We start from the raw sequence: 24,169 nt of genomic DNA on the forward strand, positions 1-24,169 counted from the left end.
AGAAACAAACAAGTAAAACCTTAAATAAACAACTAAACTGTACTGTTAAATGAACTGGAAAAAGGAGAACAAACAACTCAATTATCTAAGGGAGAAATTATAAAGATCAGAGCAGAAATAAATAAGATATTAAAATAACAATATCAATTTAAAAGACCAATGAAGCAAAGAGTTGGAAAGATAAACAAAATTGATTCTGTGAAAAGATAAACAAAGTTGATAAACCTTTATTTAGTCAGACACATCAAAAAATGAGGCCCAGATCAATAAAGTCAGAAATGAAAAAAAAGTTACAAATAGCATCACAGAAATACAAAAGATGATAAGAACTACTATGAACAATTGTATGCCAAAAAAATGGACAACTTAGAAAAATGGACAAATTATCAGAAATGTACAATCTCTCAAAGCTGAAGCAGAAAGAAATAGAAAATATGAACAGACCAATTACCAGTATTGAAATTAAATCAGTAATTTAAAAACTCCCAATAAACAGAAGTCCAGGACCAGATGGCTTCTCAGGTAAATTCTACCAAACATTGAGAGAAGAATTAACACTGAGCAGTTCTCAGATTACTCCAAAAATTGCAGAGAAAACTCATTCTGAGGCCAATATCACTCTGATACTAAAACCAGGCAAAAATATGTCACAAAAAAGACAGTTACAGGCCACTATCTTTGATGAACATGGGTGCAAAAGTCCTCAACAAGATATTATCAAGTGAATTCAGTAATATATTTAAAGGAACATACACTGCAATGATGTGGGTTTTATCCCAGGGATACAAGGATGGTTCAGCAATTCAATAAATGTAATGCACCACATTAATAAACTGAAAAATAAAAACCATATGATTGTCTCAATAGATGTAGAAAAAATGACAATATTCAACATCTATTTATGATAATAAAAAAAAACCTCTTCATAAAGTTGATGTAGAGGAAACAGACTTCAACATAGTAAAGATTACATATAAGTCAACAGATAACATCATGCTCAATGGCAAAAACACTTCCTCTAAGATCAGGAATAAGACACAAATGCCACTCTCACCACTTTTATTCAACATAGGTATGGAAATCCTAGCTATGGAAATCAGAGAATAAAATAAATAAATAAGAGGAATTCCAGTTTGGGAAAGAAGAAGTTAAACAGTCACTGTTTGCAGATGACATAATAATATACATGTGCTGCTGTGCTGTGCTAAGGTTCTTCAGTGCCCAACCCTTCGCGACCCCATGGACTATAGCCTGCCAGGCTCCTCTGTCCATCTAATTCTTCAGGAAAGAATACTGGAGTCTGTTGCCATTCCCTTCTCCAGGGTATCTTCCCTACACAGGGATCAAACCCAGGTCTCCTGAACTACAGTCAGATTCTTTACCATCTGAGCCACCATGTAGAAAAGGCTTAATATGGCCAGTAGTCAGGAAAATAAATATTTAATATGCATTTAAGTAATCATGAATTAGAATTTTACATTCAGATTGAGGGAAAGTGTTGAAATCTAGTGATTACCAAGTGCAAGAGATGATGGAGAGAATCAGGAATTTTTGCATACTGCTAATGTGGATGTAAATTATATTTCAGAGAGAATTTTGACAATTCCTAGTAAAGCTGAACATGAACATATACTAAAATTATCTGAAAATATATACTCTAGAGAAATTCTGGCATAGGTGCACAAAGCAACATACATAAAATTGTTTATGTAGAATTGTTCATAGTAGCAAAAGCTGAGAAAAAAGTTGAATAACCATTGAAATAAAGATGGATGAATAGATTGTGGGAAATCCACTTAATGGAAAACCATAATAGAACGATGTTTAAAATTAATTAAAACTATATATAACTGTGAAAACCACAATATACCAAAAAGAAATGTTGCACAAACAATGTTCATCCATGTAAATTGTTAAATGACAAATAAAAAAAATTACCTGTCTATATACACACAACTTCAGGATATTGGTGACTGTTTTCAGAAAGGCAGTATGAGGAGCTCAATGGATGTTTCCAGGAACCAGCTGTAACTGGTGGGAAAATACTTAAGTCTCCAGAAATTTTCCTAAGCAAGTAAGACAAAAGAAGAAATATATGTTCAAGAAAATCTTCTAAGTCTCAGAATGTGTGAGTCTTGTAGCTCCTGCTCCCTTTGTTGCAGTGAAAAGGAAAAGAAAGAGAAATGAGTTTTTTCTTTCCCTTTCCTGAAAGCAAAAAGACAAAGAGAAGAGTGAGCAGAACTGAACATTTCTAGCTTTTTTACTGCAACTTCACCTAATTCTGCACCTCAGTAGCTTAAAACATATCATAAGTTTGCTTTTCTTCCCCCTAACTCGGCAAGAGCTACACTTCACACCTATTTTCCCCTGTTGTTGTTGCTTAGTTGCTCAGTGTGGCTACCCCCTGGACTGTAACGCACCAGTCTCCTTTGTCCATGGGATTTTCCAGGCAGGAATACTGGAGTGGGTTGCCATTTCCTCCTCCAGAGGATCTTCCTGACTCAGGGATCAAACCTGAATCTGTTGTGTCTCCTGCATTGACAGGTGGGTTCTTTTCCTTCTGAGCCACCTGGAAGCATTTCCCTTTGACTCAATGCTAAATACATCATGTATCTGGTGTTTACCCTTACAACACTCTTCTTTTTACAGTTCTTCCTTTTACATACCAGAAAGAAGGCTGTAGAGCCAACAAACTCCCAGACTAAATTACTGGGTTACTACACCAGCCTATGACTGTCTTTGAAACAGTGCAAGAGGAAGAATTCAAGATCCTAACACCTTTGTCCCTTATCACCGACTCCTAACTTCAAGTGCTCATCTTATATAAGTCCCTAGACTCCTCATGGACTTCCCAGGTGGTGCTAGTGGTAAAGAACCCACCTGCCAGTGCAGGAGATGTAAGAGGCATAGGTTCAATCCCTGAGTCAGGAAGATGCCCTGGATGAGGGCCTCGCAACCCACTCCAGTATTCTTGCCTGGAGAATCCCATGGACAGACATGACTGAAGTGACTTAACACACACAGAGAAACTCCTCATGGAGGGGAGACACTGTTCTTGAGGTGTGAACCTACTGTGTTCCCCTCTCTGCCAGTTGAGAATTAAAGCCACCTTTCTATTACCTCCAAACTCTATGTCCATATTTTTTATTCAGTTTCAGTGGGCAGATAAAGCTAAGAATTTGACCAGCAACACCTTCCTAGTTCCTCTCCAACTGGCCAAGATAAAGAGAGCTCTAATTTAGGCATGTGCAATCAAGAAAAGGAGTCCACCTTTTCCTCAGTCCCTGGATAAGACATAGGCTATTTCACTGTCTCACTTGGAAAGGCAGGCTGCCAGCTTTCTCATCTCCCACTCCCTGACTCTAAATTACAGAGGTTACATTCCTGGCAAGTGTGGCCAAATATTGAAGCAATCTTCCTCCACTCATACCCAATTTATAAGGCTGAAGATGACCTCATAGGAGATGTAAGCCAAAAGGAAAAAGAAAAAAAAAAAAGAGGACAGTGCCCAATCCCAGTGTTCTGCCAGTGTATCAGGGGCATCCCTGCAGGAGAAGCAGGCCACAGTTTCCATTCCCAGCCCTAGAGTAGGGGTTCACAGATTTTAATAGAAGATATCATGTGATTCAAGTGGTCACAGAGAGTCGGACACGAATGAGCGACTGAACTAACTAACTAATACTACCAAAAAAATCTTTGAAAAAGCTCTCTCAGGAAGATCCAGATTATTTGCAACATTGTGGAGGATTTCAAGCCTAAGGGTACAATAGACACTTTGATAGTATGCAATTAAGAGCAACAAGCTAAACCAAAGGTAAGCTAATTTACCAGAGAGAACAAAGGAAAGAGACTACTAAGAATAGCCCTTCTGAGTTCAGAACAAGTTGCAAAGACTTCCTGAAAGGAATACCTCTCCAAATGGACCCCAGTTTGATTGGGTCAGACTTGGGGTAACTTATGACTTCATAACAAAAACAGAGCATTCACTGGGACAATTAATATGGCTTAAAAGCTGAGGAGATATCAGAAAAGGGAGTTGGCTTAACAGAGGTATCCACAGAAAAGAGAGACAAAGAGAGTCCTATTGAAACTGTGCCATCCCAGCCTGACAGTGTGCATTCCCAAGTGTGCTCTTTGTGGGGTGGTACCAGTTGTTTCACACTGAGGAGACAAAATAAATGTCAATGAAATAGTCCAGCCATTTAAATAAACAAGTAAATGAATAAACAGCAACAAAATCAAATCCCAGAGTTTTGAAGGATCAGTATCCAGAGTTGCTGCAATATACCCTTTGAAATAACTAGTTTATAATAACGGCAACCACAGCAAAATACACCATCCATTAGAAATGCAAATAAAAGGGTACCATTATTCCATCAACAGAGGGAATTAAACAGGTGAAGATACTGCCTGTGACAGACCAGAAATCAGAATGATAAGACGAACATTTCAAAACAGTCATTATAAACATCCAAGAAGCAAAAAAATAAAAGTTAATAAAGTAAAAAGAAAGAAAGATAGCCATGATGACAAGGTATTATCAGATAGAGAATATCATCAGTAAAAAGATAGAAATTAGAAAAATTAAACAAATGGAAATGTCCCTTTACTATGTTCTCATGTTAGAGGCTATCAGGGTGCTATAGCAGTAGACTCAAATAGCTGTTTATTTAGTGTCTACCTGAAATGAACTGTAAGATTAGCTTTTTGGCTCCCTTCTTTAACCTTCATGAAGAGGATCTTTAGTTCCTCACTTTCTGCCGTTAGGGTGGTATTATCTGCAAATTTGAGGTTATTAATATTTCTTCCAGCAATCTTGATTCCAGTTTGTGGTAAATCCAGCTGGGCATTTCACATGATATACTCTGCATCTAAGTTAACTAAGTGGGGTAACAATGCACAGCATTGAGATAATCCTTTGCAAATTTTGAGCCAATTTGTTGTTCCACATTCTGTTTTAACTGTTGTTTCTTGATCTGCTTCTTTACATGCTTTTCAGGAGCCATGTAAGGTAGTCAGTATTCCTGTCCCTTGAATTCTCCACAGTTTGTTGTGATCCACACTGTCAAAGGCTTTAGCATTGTTAACGAAGAAAAAGTAGGTGTTTTTCTCGGATTCCTTCCTTTTTCTATGTTTCAATGGATGCTGGCATTTTGAGCTCAGGTTCCTCTGCCTTTTCTAAATCCAGCTTGTACATTGGAAGTTCTCTGTTCATGTATTATTTTTTGCTAGCTTGAAGGATTGTGAGCATTACTTTACTACCCTGTGAAATGAGTGCAATTGTGCAGTAGCTTGTACACTCTTTGGCACTGTCCTTCTTTGAGATTGAAATGAAAACTGACCTTTTCCAGTCCTTGCTGAGTTTTCCAAATTAGCTGGCATATTGAGTGAAGGACTTTCACAGCATCAAATTTAAGACTTGAAATAGCTCAGCTGGAATTCCATCATCTCTACTAGCTTTGTTGATAGTGATGCTTCCTAAGGCCCCCTTGATTTTGGACTCCAGAATGTCTGGCTCTGAGTGAATGAGATAACCACACCATCGTGGTTATCTGGGTCATTAAAATCTTTTTTTTTTTTTTTTTTTTGTATAGTTATTCTGTGTATTTTTGCCACCTCTTCTAAATATCTTCTGATTCTGTTAGAGTCATACTGTATCTGTCCTTTAGCATGCCAATCTTTGCATGAATTGTTCCTTTGGTATCTCTAATCTTCTTGAAGAAATCTCTAGTCTTTCCCTTTCAATTTTTTTCCCCACCTTTTTTTTTTTTTTTAATTGTTTGCTTAGGAAGGTTTTCTTATCTCTCCTTGTTATTCTTTGGAACTCTACATTCAGATGGGTGTATTTTTCCTTCTCTCCTTTGCCTGTCACTTCAGGAAGATATACCATATCTCCTACTGGTCAATTTTATACACATATTTCCAAGATCTTGCATAGTGTTTGGCATATAGTACACATCAAATAAATCTATTTAATTATTCACATGATTCTAGAGTCTCAAAGAGAGATTCAGATATTGACATTTTGTATTTACACATCTATTCAACCATATTCATCATCCCAGGGACGAGGGAGCCTGGTGGGCTTCCGTCTATGGGGTCACACAGAGTCGGACACGACTGAAGTGACTTAGCAGCAGCAGCAGCAGCAACTCTTAATGAGCACCTCTCACATGCCAGACATAGACTAGGGAATCATGGATACATGTTATTTTTCACCTTAATAACTTTATGAAAGCAATAGCATTTCCCATTTTGTAAATCAAGCACACACACACACACACAAAAAAAAGGTAAAAGATATGAACTTACTCAAGGTAATAAATTACTAAGTGCAAAGTTAGCATTAAATTTGTATGAAATTAAAATCTGTATGGAAAACAGTATCGATAGTATGGGATTAAATTTCTGACTGTTTCATTATAGGCCTTTGGTGTTTATGCAATACTGTTTAGTGGTAGAAGAAAATTAAAACTCATTCAACAATAGAAGAAAGGCCAGGGATAATAATAAAGCTGTATGTAACTTTTGCGATTGAGGTTAGTACAACTTCCTAATTGTTTCCTATTAACAAGTCAGAGCTAACTCATCTGAGATGAGTCATAATGCTATGGATTGAATGCTTGCTGCTTCTCAGTCACTTATTCATGTCTAACTCTTAGAGATCCTATGGACTGAAGCCCTCCAGACTCCTCTGTCCATGAGATTTTCCAGGCAAGAATACTGAAGTGGATTGCCATTTCTTCCTCCAGGGAACCGTCCTGACTCAGGGATTGAACCCACATCTTCTGTGGCTCCTGTATTGCAGGCAGACTCTACCACTGAGCCACCTGGGAAGCTCAACTGAATGTTCAGTTCAGTTCAGTTCAGTTGCTCAGTCGTGTCCTACTCTTTGCTACCCATTGAATCACAGTACTCCAGGCCTCCCTGTCCATCACAAATTCCCGGAGTTCACTCAAACTCATGTCCATTGAGTCAGTGATGCCATCCAGCCATCTCATTCTCTGTGGTCCCCTTCTCCTCCCGCCCCTAATCCTTCCTAGCATCAGACTCTTTTCCAGTGAGTCAACTCGTTGCATGAGGTGGCCAAAGTATTGGAGTTTCAGCTTTAGCATCAGTCCTTCCAATGAACATCCAGGATTGATCTCCTTTAGAATGGACTGTTTGGATCTCCTTGCAGTCCAAGGGACTCTCAAGAGTCCTCTCCAGCACCACCATTCAAAAGCATCAATTTTTCGGCGATCAGCTTTCTTCACAGTGCAACTCTCACATCCATACGTGACCACGGGAAGAACCATAGCCTTGACTAGATGGACCTTTCTTGGCAAAGTAATGTCTCTGCTTTTTAATATTCTGTCTAAGTTGGTCATAACTTTCCTTCCAAGGAGTAAGCGTCTTTTAATTTCCTGGCTGCAATCAGCATCCGCAGTGATTTTGGAGCCCCCAAAAATAAATTTTGACACGGTTTCCACTGTTTTCCCATCTATTTCCCATGAAGTGATGGGACCAGATGCCATGATCTTCGTTTTCTGAATGTTGAGCTTCAAGTCAAACTTTTCACTCTCCTCTTTCACTTTTTTTTTTCTTTTTTTTAATTTATTTTTTATTGGAGGCTAATTATTTTACAATATTATATTGGATTGTTTTGCCATACATTGACATGAATCCGCCCTGTCTGTACATGAGTTCCCCCTCCCAAACCCCCCTCCCACCTCACTCCTCCATTTATCCTCCCTCTGGGTCATCCCCGCACACCAGACCCGAGCATCCTGTAACATGCATCGACCCTGAACTGATGATTTGTTTCACATATGACAACATACATTTTTCAATGCCATTCTCCTAAATCATCCCACCCTCACCCTCTCCCACAGAGTCCCAAAGACTGTTCTATACATCTGTGTCTCTTTTGCTGTCTCGTATACAGGGTTATCATTTGCATTTTTCTAAATTCCATATATATGCATTAGTATACTTTATTGGTGTTTTTCTTTCTGGCTTACTTCACTCTGTATAATAGGCTCCAATTTCATCCGCCTCATTAGAACTGATTCAAATGCATTCTTTTTCATGGCTGAGTAATACTCCATTGTGTATATGTACCAAAGCTTTCTTATCCATTCATTTGCAGATGGACATCTAGGTTGCTTCCTTGTCCTGGCTATTATAAACAGTGCTGCGATGAACATTGGAGTACATGTGTCTCTTTCAATTCTGGTTTCCTCAGTGTGTATGCCCAGGAGTGCGAGTGCTGGATCATATGGCAGTTCTATTTCCAGTTTTTTAAGGAATCTCTACACTGTTCTTCATAGTGGCTGTACTAGTTTGCATTCCCACCAACAGTGTAAGAGGTTTCCCTTCTCTCCACACCCTCTCCAGCATTGATTGCATGTAGACTTTTGGATAGCAGCCATTCTGACTGGTGTGAAATGGTATCTCATTGTGGTTTTGATTTGCATTTCTCTGATTATGAGGGATGTTGAGGATTTTTCCATGTGTTTGTTAGCCATATTTATGTCTTCTTTGGAGAAATGTCTTTTTAGTTCTTTGGCACATTTTTTGATTGGGTCAATACTTGTACATAGAAAACTATAAAACACTAGTGAAAGTAATCAAAGAAGACACTAATAGATGGAGAAATATACCATGTTCGTGGATTGGAAGAATAAATATTGTGAAAATGAGTATACTACCCAAAGTAATTTATACATTCAATGCAATCCCTATCAAGCTACCAACGATATTTTTCACAGAACTAGAACAAATAATCTCACAATTTGTACGGAAATACAAAATACTTTGAATAGCCAAAGCAATATTGAGGAAGAAAAATGGAACTGGAGGAATTAACCTACCGGACTTCAGGCTCTACTACAAAGCCACAGTCATCAAGACAGTATGGTACTGGCATAAAGACAGAAATATAGATCAATGGAACAAAATAGAAAGCCCAGAGATAAATCCACGCACCTATGGACACCTTATCTTTGACAAAGGAGGCAAGAATATAAAATGGAGAAAAGACAGTCTCTTTAACAAGTGGTGCTGGGAAAACTGGTCAGCCACTTGTAAAAGAATGAAACTAGAACACTTCCTAACACCATACACCAAAATAAACACAAAATGGACTAGAGAGCTAAATGTAAGACCAGAAACTATAAAACTCCTAGAGGAGAATGTAGGCAAAACACTCTCAGACATAAATCACAGCAGGATCCTCCAAGACCCACCTCCCAGAATATTGGAAATAAAATCCTCTTTCACTTTCATCAAGAGGCTTTTGAGTTCCTCTTCACTTTCTGCCATAATAAGTTCAGGTCCACCTAAATTTCATATGTAGGATCTCCAATTCCCAATGTGGTGGTATTTGTAGGTGAAGCGTTTGAAAATTAATCAGACCATCATGTCATGATTGCAGTCAGTGCCCTTATAAGAAAAAACACAAGAAATATGATGTCCTCCTCTGTCAAATGAGGGCACAGAAAAAAAAGGTGTCCACTTGTGAAACAGGAAGAGGGCTCTCTCACTAGAATCCAACCATGCTGGCAGTCTGATCTCAGACTTCTAGCCTCTAGAACTATGTGAAATTAATACATACTATTTAAGACACCCAATTTATGACATTGTTATAGCAGCCCACATTAAGACACAGAGACTTCCATGAGTTTATTTTGATTGCAAATCAATATGAATTTCCTAATCCAGCACTTCCAAGGAAAGAAAGTAAGATAAAGATGAGGTGGATGCAGAGGCTGGAGAGTCTCTGTGATGGTGAGAGTGGATTTACTTGGGGATGTAGAGTCAAGCTATGGATAAAGGGAAGAAGCAGAGAAAAAATCACTGGAGGGTACATATGTGTTTGTGTGTAGGTTGGGAGAGATATAGATTTTAAAGGAGAACTTTCATGTCAACACAAGCAACTAATTAATACCATTCTGATGGGTAAGCAGAAAAGAGGCTTATCTTACAGTAATGATATAGTAAGTTCCTTACATACAAATGAGTTCTGTTTGAAGCACATGTTCCTAAGTCCAATATGTTTATAAATCTAACAGTTAGCCTAGGAACACAACTAACACAATCAGCTATAACAGGTTTATAATACTTTTCATACAAGGAATACATTAAAAAAAAAAACAGAAAATAAAATATTTTTAATTTTACAGTGCCGTACCTTGAAAAGTACAGAACTACAGTACAACAGCTGGCCTACAGGGGCTGGCATGGAATGAACAGACAAGAAGAGTTACTTATGGAGGAGGGAGATGGTAGGGCTGAGGACTGTCAGCAACAGGAGATGGAGGGCAAGCTGCAGTTCACTCACACCTGACCTTAACAGCACAGGTCCTTGTTCCTTGCTGGATTCAATTTTACTTACCTTCTTCAAAAATGAACCAGTGATGTCTGGGCAGTAGTTTTTTTTCTTTCTTCTTCTTCTTCTTCTTTTTTTTTTTTTTAATCATAGATGACACAGTATCACTGGACTGCATTCTGAATGGTTACTGCAACCTTCATGTACTGTTCATGTCAGGGTCCATATAGCTTAGGGTGAACAGTGTTGGATTTGTGATCTCTGAAGAAGATTTAGCTTTGGGACCAGGGACCAAGTTTGATCACTCAAGAGCTTTTGTGTGGCAGAGTTCTACTAAAGCAAGGAAAGGAAGCGGTGAGTGGCCAAGAGGAGAAACCACATGTAAAGTTATGTAGCAGTAGCCATGAGGAGATACCCCATGTCCAAGGTAAGGGAAACCCCAGTAAGATGGTAGGCAGAGAGAGGGCATCAGAGGGCAGACAGACTGAAACCACAATCACAGAAAACTAACCAATCTAAACACATGAACCACAGCCTTGTCTAACTCAACGAAACTAAGCCATGCCATATAGGGCCACCCAAGACAGACAGCTCGTGGTGGAGAGTTCTGACAAAACATGGTCCACTGAAGAAGGGAATGGCAAACTACTTCAGTATTCTTGCCTTGAGAACCCCATGAACAGTATGAAAAGGCAAAAAGATGGAACACTGAAAGATGAACTCCATAGGTTGGTAGGTGCCCAATATGCTACTGGAGATCAGTGGAGAAATAATTCCAGAAAGAATGAAGAGACAGAGACAAAGCAAAAACAACACCCAGTGGTGGATGTGACTGTTGATAGAAGCAAGGTCTGATACTATAAAGAGCAATATTGCATAGGAACCTGGAATGATAGGTCCATGAATCAAGGCAAGTTGGAAGTGTTCAAACAGGAGGTGGCAAGAGTGAACATCGACATTTTAGGAATCAGAGAACTAAAATGGACTGGAATGGGTGAATTTAACACAGATGACCCTTATAGCTACTACTGTGGGCAGGAATACCTTAGAAGAAATGGAGTAACCATCATAGTCAACAAAAGAGTCCTATATGCAGTACTTGGATGCAATCTCAAAAAGATAGAATGATCTCCGTTTGTTTCCAAGCAAACCATTCAATATCACGGTAATCCAAGTCTGTGCCCCGACCAGTAATGATGAAGAAGCTGAAGTTGAACTGTTCTATGAAGACCTACAACACCTTCTAGAACTAGAACTAACACCCAGAAAAGACGTCCTTTTCATTATAGGGGACTGGAATGCAAAAGTAGGAAGTCAAGAAACACCTGGAGTAACAGGCAAATTTGGCCTTGGAGTACAGAATGAAGCAGGGCAAATCTACTAGAATTTTGCCAAGAGAATGCACTGATCATAGCAAACACCCTCTTCCAACAACACAAGGGAAAACTACACATGGATATCACCGAAATCAAATTAATTATATTCTTTGCAGCCAAAGATGGAGAAACTCTATACAGTCAGCAAAAACAAGACCAGGAGCTGACTGTGGCTCAGATCATTAACTCCTTATTGCCAAAGTCTGACTTAAATTGAAAAAAGTATATAAAACCACTAGACCATTCAGGTACGACCTAAATCAAATATTTTATGTTTACATAGTAGAAGTGAGAAATAGATTTAAGGGACTATATCTGATAGAATGCCTGATGAACTATGGATGGAGTTTCATGACATTGCACAGGAAAAAGGGATCAAGACCATCCCCAAGAAAAAGAAACACAAAAAATCAAAATGTCTGTCTGAGGAGGCCTTACAAATAGCTGTGAAAAGAAGAGAAGCCAAAAGCAAAGGGAAAAAGGAAAGATACACCCATCTGAATGCAGAGTTCCAAAAAAGAGCAAGGAGAGATAAGAAAGCCTTCCTCAGTGATCAGTGAAAAAAAATAGAGGAAAACAATAGAATGGGAAAGACTAGAGATTTCTTCAAGAAAATTAGAGATACCAAGGGAACATTTCATGAAAAGATGGGCTCAATAAAGAATACAAATGGTATGGACTTAACAGAGGCAGAAGATATTAAGAAGAGGTGGCAAGAATACACAGAAGAACTGTACAAAAAAGATCTTCATGACTCAGATAATCATGATGGTGTAATCATTTACCTAGAGCCAAACATCATGGAATGTGAAGTCAAGTGGGCCTTAGGAAGCATCACTACGAACAAAGCTACTGGAGGTGATGGAATTCCAGTTGAGCTATTTCAAATCCTGAAAGATGATGCTGTGAAAATGCTGCACTCAATTGCCAGCAAATTTAGAAAACTTAGCAGTGGCTACAGGACTGGAACAGGTCAGTTTTAATTCCAATCCCAAAAAAAGGCAATGCCAGAATGCTCAAACTACGAGACAATTGCACTCATCTCACATGTTAGTAAAGTCATGCTCAAAATTCTCCAAGCCAGGCTTCAGCAATATGTGAACCATGAACCTCCAGATGTTCAAGCTGGATTTACAAAAGCCAGCGGAACTAGAGATAAAACATCATTGCCAACATCTGCTTTATCATGGAAAATGCAAGATATTTCCAGAAAAACATTTATTTCTGCTTTATTGAATATAGCAAAGCCTTTGACTATGTGGGTCACAACAAACTGGAAAATTCTGAAAGAGATGGGAACACCAGACCACCTGACCTGCCTCTTGAGAAATCTGTATGCAGATCAGGAAGCAACAGTTAGAACTGGACATGGAACAACAGACTGGTTCCAAATCAGGAAAGGAGCATGTCAAGGCTGTATATTGTCACCCTGCTTCTTTAACTTATATGAGAAATGCTGGGCTGGAGGAAGCACAAGCTGGAATCAAGATTGGTGGGAGAAATATCAATAACCTCAGATATGCCGATAACACCACCCTTATGGCAGAAAGTGAAGAGGAACTAAAAAGCCTCCGGATGAAAGTGAAAGAGAAGAGTGAGAAAGTTGGCTTAAAACTCAGCATTCAGGAAACTAAGATCATGGCATCTGGTCCCATCACTTCATGGGAAATAGATGGGGAAACAGTGGAAACCGTGTCAGACTTTATTTTTTTGGGCTCCAAAATCAATGCGGATGCTGATTGCAGCCATTAAATTAAAAGACACTTACTCCTTGGAAGGAAAGTTATGACCAACATGGACAGCATATTAAAAAGCAGAGATATTACTTTGCCAACAAAGGTCCGTCTAGTCAAGGCTATGGTTTTTCCCGTGGTCATGTATGGATGTGAGAGTTGCACTGTGAAGAAAGCTGATTGCCAAAAAATTGATGCTTTTGAACGGTGGTGCTGGAGAAGACTCTTGAGAGTCCCTTGGACTGCAAGGAGATCCAACCAGTCCATTCTAAAGGAGATCAATCCTGGGTGTTCATTGGAGGGACTGATGCTAAAGCTGAAACTGCAATACTTTGGCCACCTCATGCGAAGAGTTGACTCACTGGAAAAGAGTCTGATGCTAGGAAGGATTAGGGGTGGGAGAGGAAGGGGACGACAGAGAATGAGATGGCTGGATGGCATCACTGACTCAATGGACATGAGTTTGAGTGAACTCCGGGAATTTGTGATGGACAGGGAGGCCTGGTGTGCTGCGATTCATAGGGTCGCAAAGAGTCGGACACGACTGAGCGACTGATCTGAACTGAACTGATGCATGCTCTGTCACTAAGTCGTGTGTGACTTTGTGATCCCATGTGCTGTAGTCCCCCAGGCTCCTCTATCCATGGAATTTTTCAGGCAAGATTACTGGAGCGGGTTGCCATTTCCTACTCCAGGGGATATTCCTGACCCAGGGATGGAACCCACTCTCTTGGATCATCTGTATTGGCAGGCGGATTCTTTACCAAACAATGGCACTCATTAGGCAGAAATTCTTTGGTGTAAACCAATAATTTTAATTAGTTCAGGCTTATGAATGTATTAATTTACATAAATGACTTCTTGAAAATCAGTAAGAAGTAATAACATCCTTGTTTACCAAGTAGCAATTTAAAATACAGAGCAAATTAAAGGATTCAATTATATCATTAGCTCCAGCATATTTCTTAAGTATTAAGATATTTGTTATATAAAATCTTAGTACCCTCCAATAACCTATTTGTCCAAAAAGTATCTTAGATTTAGAAAAATTTATAGACAAAATAAAATGGAACTATGTTTCTAAGAATCACTGAAAGATTAAAGGAAAAATTTCTGATCAACTACTTAAAATATAAAATTCTTCAAAGATAATTATTGTATCATTCAAACAGTCTAGGAAAATTATTTCAAGAAATTGGCAAAAGTTTAGCATCGCTATTATATAAAAGATAAGCAAAATTTTACAGTGTAATATTAAGAAATGAATACTTAAAACTACAAAAAAAGGAAAAAGTGATGAGAATACATAGAAAGTTTTGATAAACTGTGAATAAATGTGCTTTTAAATGAAATACAATTTATTTTCACTAAATATTGAAAATTTAAGTCTAGTGCTAGTGAGAATACATAAGCTTGATTTGTCATATAAAGCTCAGCATGAGGCAATAAATGTTCTTGTGACATTTTTGGATGTATTTCAAAATCTGTGAAACAAGTCATATGTTTTGCCTAGCATTTCATTAGTATTGCATTAAAGCAGTAACCAAAGATGTTAAAAATTATTGTAAAAGATAATTAATTATGAATATGTGCTGTGCTGTGTTGTGTTCAGTAACTTCAGTCGCATCTGACTCTTTGAGACCTATGGACTGTAGCCCACCAGGCTCCCCTGTCCATGGGATTCTCCAGGCAAGAATACTGGAGCAGGCTGCTATGCCCTCCTCCAGGGGGATCTTCTTGACTCAGGAATCAAACCTATATCTCTGGTGTCTCTGCATTGCAGGCAGGTTCTTTACTCACTGAACATCCTGAGAAGACCAACTGTGAATATAATACAATTTAAAACATGCATATAGTGTAATGTCCAGTAAGATGCCAAAAGTAAACATATGAGCATTCCATTTGTGACTGTGCCAAAGCAGTTATTCACACAAAGTCTAGAAGAGAAATGAAACAGAAATACAAACAATAGTTGTGTTAGGGTTGTGGTATCATGTAGGATGCTCTCATTTGCCAAGTTCTTTCTAATATTGTTATATGTTTATAAGTTTGATAAGAGTGACATAAACAGGCATAGGGAGAGAGTAGCGGTTCCAGGTGAGTTTTTCACTGTATTCACTTGCTATGTGAGATAAAGTGCTGCTAAAAGAGTGTAAGAAGAAGAGAATGAACACATTCCTTTAAAGTTTACAGAGCTGTCAAACTGTTCAGAAATACTTTGCTAAAATGTAGCATAAGCCTTTTCTTGGTCTCTTTTCTATTGTTTCTATCACCTGCATATGTGACATAACAAAATCAGGATGATTTACAGCTGTGCTGCAGAGAGGTTTATAATGTATATGAGAAAATCTTCATAATGTTTGGAGCTTGAGGGTCTGTATGAAACCTTGGGAAATTGCTTCAGAGACCATGCTGAAATATAAATCTCATTTACAGAGACTGAGTGGAGAGGGGTACTATAGATAAAGGCAACTAAAATACAATATTTAAAATGACAGATCATCACAGAAGTTAAAAAATGCATTTAACTTATCGAGGTGTGTTGCATTTACTCAATTTTGAGGGACTGTTAGTAAGCAACACACATATTATATTATGCTCTTTAGTGTTTTCATTATTTGGGGGATCAAGTAGAAATATTCTCTTGAAAGAGAATGTGTTAAACACTTACAAAAATAAGTCAGGTTAAGTCCCTTCTCTGCCAGGTGAAAGTCAATATTAATATCTAATAGGATATAGAACTCAAAAAGATTTGTTTGTTTGATTGAAAACCAGTTCCACATCTTTTCCAAGTATACATTATATCAATACAAAATGAGCTGCCATCTCTGCATAAAGAGATTTTCAGATTGAATTTCAATGAAGACAGTTCTCTCTTGGGCAAGTTCATATTGTAACCATTAAAGTGTACAAGAACAAGAAGAGAAATAATTTGGTTTAATTTCTCATAGATACTCCTCAACTGCAAATATCTTTTGGTCTACAGTGAAAATTGTGTCCAATTTTTTAGCCCAAACTTTTTGGCCCAGAAGACTGATGACTTTATGAAGTAGATGAAGATTCTATAATTTGTGTAGTATTGGGTTGTCAATGTCAGAGAATTTTGTTTTTCACTTGGAAAGGTCAACAGGGAAAGTTACAAATGCATAAATAGGAGAACAGTAGTGAAATAGCTAGTTCAAGTTTACATGTCTAAATATGGTAGAAGGAAAACTAGAAACTTACAGTTTTTATCTAGTTTAATTAAATTTTGAAAACACTTGCATGAAATAAAAAATACATTTATATGGGACTTAGATTCAGTAAATAACCTGTATTTTGCTTATTGGGGATGAGGAGGGACTGGTAACTGTCTTTTTGATAAAAATAAGAAAAAATATGTCACTTCTCTGGACTGATAACAGTGGACTTTCAAACTATGAGCAGACACATGTATCATGTTAAAATAGAAAGAACAAACTCTCTTTATCTACAGGTGGCTATTAGTTACCACAGAGAGTACAATAAAATCTAATGGGATAAAAGTCAGGAGGTTTTCATGAGCCTATGTGAAGAGATTTTAAAAAAATGGGTGGAGAAAATCTGCAATACTGGCAAATGAAAGATAAACAAGTTATATATTCTTGATGATATACTCAGAGCTATCATTATGACATGTAAAATAAACAAAGGAGTTACCCACTGTAGGGAACGAGCAAATTACCCAAGATGGCAGTGGCCAGATTCTCTCACCACAAGTCCTCTTGCTTTTGCCCCATATTTGGTAAATACCTTGTTATGTAACAACTGAGATCACTTATAGGACTGCATATGTGTGTCACGATGTACCCACTTGGCCACGGGCCACTTTTGTTCTATAAACCTACATAAGCTCCAGCTGAAAAGCCCTTGAGACTGTATTATGTCTGTGTTAATTTCACATCAAGGCTGCATTAAGGCCACATATGGCTGTGTTATGTCTGAGTTATGGCTACATTATGGCTGCATTAAGGCTTTGTCTGCTAGGTCAACCACAAGAGTAAAGCATGCATGCCTCACTGGTGCAAATAAACATGTCTGAAGTTCCTATGGCTCCTCAAGTTCTTCCAGTTTCCCCATTCACACCTTGCCTACCCTAGGTTCAGTGAACAGTGAGATACAGCAAGATAATCGGCATAGATGATGGGATACTCTGCAGGTAGGGGAGCCTGAGGCTCCAGTGGATGGAGGAAGTCAGTGGACACCACGTAGTATGTGGTACCTGGTGGCCACAGTCCTTTCAGTGTGGGCCCCAGCTGAAGACTGGGAGATGATGGATAGGTCACTGGATAATATTGAAAAGGCATTACAGGAGGTGAGTTCCCATTTGCCAGATAATGCGCCATGTACCACCACTGGCACCGTGAGATGGGTTTTTCTAACCCCTGAAGGCCACTATGGATAGTGCTCTCCATGCTGCTGCTCAAGTGCACCAACTGCAGAGACAGATGAAAACAAGAGTTCGAACCATGCACGTGTATGCTGAAGCAAGACACGGCTGGCCATGAGGAACCCAGCGCCTCAGTCTGTGAGGTAATGAGGGACGATGACGATGAACATTGTGAGACTGCAGGTCCCTACTTGGCAGCGAGGCCTGTTGTACAGCAAAAAGTGAAACATGAGCAGTCTACGGCTCAGGGGGGACATCTTCAGAGGGCCCACAATGTGACTGAGTTAGCAACGTATTGACCATATACTCAGGTAGAGTTGGTCGACTTGGGTAAGCAGTTACAGCAAAAGCAAGAGGAACGGTTGGCAGCATGGCTTTTGTTACTCTTGGACACAGGGGTGGAGGGTATCATTTGTTCCAGGGATGAAATAGAATGGTTTGTGTCTATAACCACTCACCTCTCATTGAGACAAAGGTTGTAGAACATTATGAGACTGCAGGTCCCTACTTGTGAGCAAGGCCTGTTATGCAACTGAGACCAGAGCAGCAGTTTAAGTGCCCATAGCAAAAGATACAGGTAGTTACACAAGCTCCTAATGCGGGCTGTGACCCTGAACTTACAGACTCATGATGTAAGCTGTGAATGCTACAAAAATCCCTTTTGAAGAGGTGGGCCCTGTGCCTGTGGGGGATTTTCCAGGTCCTTACTGAGAGAAGTGGGTGGAGGCAGGCAAAGAGTATTAAAAGCATGAAGACTCCCAAATGGACCTGAGCTTGCATGAGACCCATCTGGGTTACACAGATTCAAATGTGGGCTGATTTGTGCAGAGGTATACTGTAAAGGCTGTGTCCTATGATGTAGATTTAGCAGACGAGTGTACTGGAAAGGCTGTTTCATGATGTAGATTTAGTAGAAGAGTGTACTGTAAAGACTGTGCCCTATGATGTAGATTAAGTGGAACAGTCTCCTATACAGTCTCTGTCTTATGATGTAGATTTAGTAGAACGGTGTCCTGTAATACTGTGTCCTAGATTTAGAATAGTGTACAGTAAAGCCTGTGTCCTATGATGTGCTGTTGCTGCTGCTGCTGCTAAGTCGCTTCAGTCGTGTCCGACTCTGTGCGACCCCATAGATGGCAGCCCAACAGGCTCCACCATCCCTGGCATTCTACAGGCAAGAGCACTGGAGTGGGTTGCCATTTCCCTCTCCAATGCATGAAAGTGAGAAGTGAAAGTGAAGCCGTTCAGTCGTGTCTGACTCTTAGCAACCGCATGGACTGTAGCCTACCAGGCTCCTCCGTCCATGGGATTTTCCAGGCAAGAGTCCTGGAGTGGGTTGCCATTGCCTTCTCCACTATGATGTGCTGCTAACTTCTAATTCTCTTGCAGATTTAGAACACTATGAAAACATTTGGAATCACATGGGCTGTGAATGCCACAAAAATCCCCTCTTTGAAGGAGTGGGCCCAGCGCCTGTGGGGAGCTTTGTGATTCCTTACTGGAAGACACATGGTGGACTGGATTTGGGCATGGAAGATAAAAGGCATTCCTCATGTGGTGGGTAGCTCTTTTAATCCCTTGAACACAAGGACTACAACATGAATTCCAAGTGATACATGGCATTGGGTTTTGCTATGTGTTGGAGATGTACCTGTTTGTTGTTGTAGCATCCACTGCTGTTGCATAATGTGGGTTTGAGGGTCAGTGTTATCCACAAAGGAAATATCACAGGAAGTGGACTACACATAGATTGTGAGGCAAGAGACCCTGAAGACGTGGAATGTAGGGAAAGAGCAAATTAGCCAAGATGGCAGTGGTCAGGCTCTCTTACCACAAGGCCTCTTACTCTCTTGACCCATGTTTTGTAAATACGTGGTTGTGTAATAACTAAGGTAATTTGTAGCACTGTGCATGCATGTTATGATGTACCTGTTTGGCAATGGGCCACTTTTGTTCTGTAAAGATATGTAAGCTCCACCTGAAAGGCCCTTGAGTCCATATTAAGGCCGCATTATGGCTGCATTGTGTCCAAGTTTTGGCTACATTATGGCTGCATTAAGGCTGTATCTGGTGGGTTAACCATGAGAGCAATGCATGTCTGCCTCGTTGCTGTGAATAAACACGTCACAAGCAGTTCCTGTGGCTCCTCAAGTTTTCTTGTAGCCCACCCTGGATTCAGCAACCTGTGAGATACAGCATCCCTTGATCCCTTCCTAAAGATGCTGCTGCTGCTAAGTCGTGTCAGTCATGTCTGACTCTGTGCGACCCCATAGATGGCAGCCCATCAGGCTCACATGTCCCTGTGATTCTCCAGGTGGAGTGGGTTGCCATTTCCTTCTCCAGTGCATGAAAGTGAAACGTGAAAGAGAAGTTGCTCAGTCGTTTATGACTCTTAGCGACCTCATGGACTATAGCCTACCAGGCTCCTCCGCCCATGGGATTTTCCAGGCAAGAATACTGGAGTAGGTTGCCATTGTCTTCTCTAAAAGATATTGTTTGTGAATTATGACCCAGTACAATTGCTAAAATTCCAGAAATCACAATGATTATTATAGGTGAAGCTAAACAGATATCATGATTTTTTCATATACAGGCTCCCCTTACCAATTATATTTGCATTCAATGACTTTGCAATGGACTAATGCATTCATGCATGCTAAGTCACTTCAGTCATGTCCAACTCTTGCAACCCTATAGACTATAACCTGTAAGCTCCCCTGTCCATGGGATTCTCCAGGCAAAAATATGGGAGTGGATTGCCATGCTCTCCTCTAGGGGATCTTCACAACTCAGGGGTCAAACCTGCATCTCCTGCAGCTTCTGCATTGCAGATGGATTCTTTATCACTGAGCCACTAGGGAAACCCAATGGATGGATAGTTAGTAGATATCATTCAAGCATTTTCTGTGTCTGGTTAGGCACTATAAATGCTAAAATGAAAAGTCAATATTTTTTTTTACCTTTGGCTTATATATTTATGTGAATATTTGTACATTGTATGTGAAAGTGAGAAGAAAAATGTATGATTGAGGAATAATGTATTTTCTTGTGGGAAGCATTGAGTCATAAAAAATTCTGAGATGAAAACAAATGAAGTTGACTAGGGCTTCCCTGATAGCTCAGTTGGTAAAGAATCTGCCTGTATTGTAGGAGACCCCGGTTCAATTCCTGGGTAGGGAGGATCCACTGGAGAAGGGTTAGGCTACCCATTCCAGTACTCTTGGGCTTCCCTTGTGGCTCAGCTGGTAAACAATCCACCTGCAGTGCGGGAGACCTGGGTTCAGTCCCTGGGTTTGGAAGATCCCCTGGAGAAGGGAAAGTCTACCCAGTCCAGTATTCTGGCCTATAGAATTTCAAGGACTGTATAACATGGAGTCCAAAGAGTTGGACACAACTGAGCAAGTTTCACTTTCATTTTCAAGAGGATCAACTAGAAAAAATCAGGTGAATACAATCTATCAATTATAAGGACATTGTAGCTGCATGCAATATATTCTAAGAGAAACCTTGCTTACTCACTGCTTAAGACAAAACCCTACAATGACTATTCATATCATTTCATCTGAATACTGTTTACTAAATCAGAGTTTGCCACCTGAGCCAAGTGTAGTTCCTCAACAAGATAACCAATTAAATATGATGTGTACAATGAAAAGAATGAGCTGAGACAACCGTATTCTTTCCTTGGCATTATATTAGGGAAATTTTTTTAAATTTAAGAAATTGACAACACGATGTAAAAATTTCAGAGAGAGGACAGTGAATTGAATTGGAGTGGTTAATAATTCTGATAAAACAAAGCACTGAGGAAAGAGACATTATGGAGAACTGCTTATATGAAAGGTAGAGGAGAAAAAACGTCAGTAGACAAGGAGAATAAAATAGCGTCAGTAAGGAGAACCCTTCCTTTCTTTCTTCTTTCTTTCTCCCTTTCTTCTATCCTTCTTGTCTTTCCACTCTCCCTTTCTTCTTCCTCCTTTCCTTGCTTTTCTAATCAAGGGAAAAAAAGAACACGTAGCATTAAATTTTCCTTCTTAGTCATAATTAAGTATACAGTTTAGTACAGTTAAGTATTTTACATTGCTTGTAATGTATCTCTGAGACTTTTTCACCTTGCAAAACTGAAACTCTATACTCATTAAACATCGTACACCTGCTGCCAAGGCTTTGGCAACTACCTTTCTACTTTCTTTTTCCATGATTTTGACTACTTTAGATATTTTATAGGAATAGAATCATACAACATTTTCTTTTCATATTCCTATCGATTTTGTGAGTTATGTGCTTTTCCAGTGATGATAGCATTTTGGTACATATACATCCTTAGAATAGTTATGAAAATAAATACATATCTTTGAGATACAAAACAGTACAAAATAAACCCAAGTAGTAACAAGTAGCAAGATTTTCCTATTGAGTCAAGGACACAATTGAAACATACAACTTGAAATATTTATTCAATAAAATAATACTTGGGGGGGAATACAACAAAAGTCCATCTAGTCAAAGCTATGGTTTTTCCAGTAGTCATTATCGATGTGAGGGTTAGACTATAAAGAAAGCTAAGCACCAAAAAATTGATGCCTTTGAACTGTGGTGTTAGAAAAGACTCTTGAGAGTCCCTTGGGCTGCAAGGAGATCAAACCAGTCAATCCTTAATAAAAACAGTCCTGAATATACATTGGAAGGACAGATGCTGAAGCTGAAACTCCAATACTTTGGCCACCTGATGCAAAGAACCAACCCATTGGAAAAGAAAGATGCTGGGAAAGATTGAAAGCAGAAGGAGAAGGGGATGACAGAGGATGAGATGGTTGGATGACATCACTGACTTGATGGTCATGAGTTTGAGCAAACTCCGGGAGTTGGTGATGGACAGCGAGGCCTGGCCTTGCAAAGTCCATGGGCTTGCAAAGAGTTGGACATGACTGAGCGACTGAACTGAACTTGGGGGGAGTACATGGGCCCAAGAAATATATTAGGTATTGGTGTTTAAGGGAGGTTAAAGTAAATATATCTCACTTTCACTTTGTGCCAGGAAAAACAAACAAAGTAATACTTTTAAAATACTTTATTGATTTTAAAGTAAGTTAATGTATTTTAACTGAGTTAGAGACCTGAGAGAGAATGCAACTAATGATGAAATGTTTAATTATGTTTTCATAAAATTTTAAAATAGGTTTTGGTTCCACTTATCTTTCACAATGACAATACTCCTTGCTAGATTAATCTTAAAATAAGCTTGGTGTATTTTAATCTTGTGTGAAGGTTTCAAATATGCATTGTAATCTATTTTAGTAAAATATATAAATAATGACATTTCTGTAAGCAGTTCTGTATATAAAGAGATACTTCTGAGCTCACTAGCTGTTATATAATTGAACTTATCAACTGTCTTGCAAGCTTTAAAAGAGTCTTCCTTTTCATCATCCTAAACATTTTTAAATCTCCGCTACTTTCACAAAACTGGATTATCCTACACAGTGTGAGAATTTGTAATTAAAGTTTACTTAGGAAATGCATTAAGCACTATAGGAGCTTTTGTGCAAGTGCTAATGAATATACTGTATTTAACCATCATCAAACAGATCAGATATAAGGAGCTGATATGTTAAAGTAAGAATTTTTTAATAATGCAGATGTACTCAAAATTGTGGTATTGGCATTGTAAGAAGTAGATTTACTCCATGTTATTTATGTTAAATTGATTTTTTTTTTAACTTCTCACTAGTGACATAGGTGCATGGTAACTGTTAAAGCAAACTTCTAACATGTAACATTTGGGAAAACTGTATGAATTATAATGACAAAAAGTTTTTTAAAATAAAAAGAAAAATATCATTTAGTTATGTGAAAGATTTTCCTCAAAACACTGAGTGTTCTTTGGAAGAAAATCTCTGACAAATCTAGACAGTGTATAAAAATGTAGAGACACCACTTTGCTGACAAAGGTCTGTATAGTCAAAGCTATGTTTTTTCTAGTAGTTATGTATGGATGTGAGACTTGGACTATAAAGAAGGCTGAGCACCAAAGAATTGAGGCTTTTGAACTGTGATGTTGGAGAACACTCTTGAGAACCCCTTGGACAAGATCAAACCAGTCAGTCCTCAAGGAAATCAACCCTAAATATTTGTTGGAAGGACTGATTCTGAAGCTGAAGCTCCAGTACTTTGGCAACCTGATGCAAAGAATCAACTCACTGGAAAGACCCTGATGCTGGGAAAGATTGAAGGCAAGGTGAAAATTATGCTTCAGAGGATGAAATGGTTGGATGGCATCACCAACTCAATGGACGTGAGTTTGAACAAGCTCTGGGAGATGATAAAGGACAGGGAAACC

Source organism: Moschus berezovskii, chromosome 20 (genome assembly GCF_049115385.1).
Source record: "Moschus berezovskii isolate FMDL1 chromosome 20, NW_MosBer_1.0, whole genome shotgun sequence".
NCBI classification, from domain to species: Eukaryota; Metazoa; Chordata; class Mammalia; order Artiodactyla; family Moschidae; genus Moschus; species Moschus berezovskii.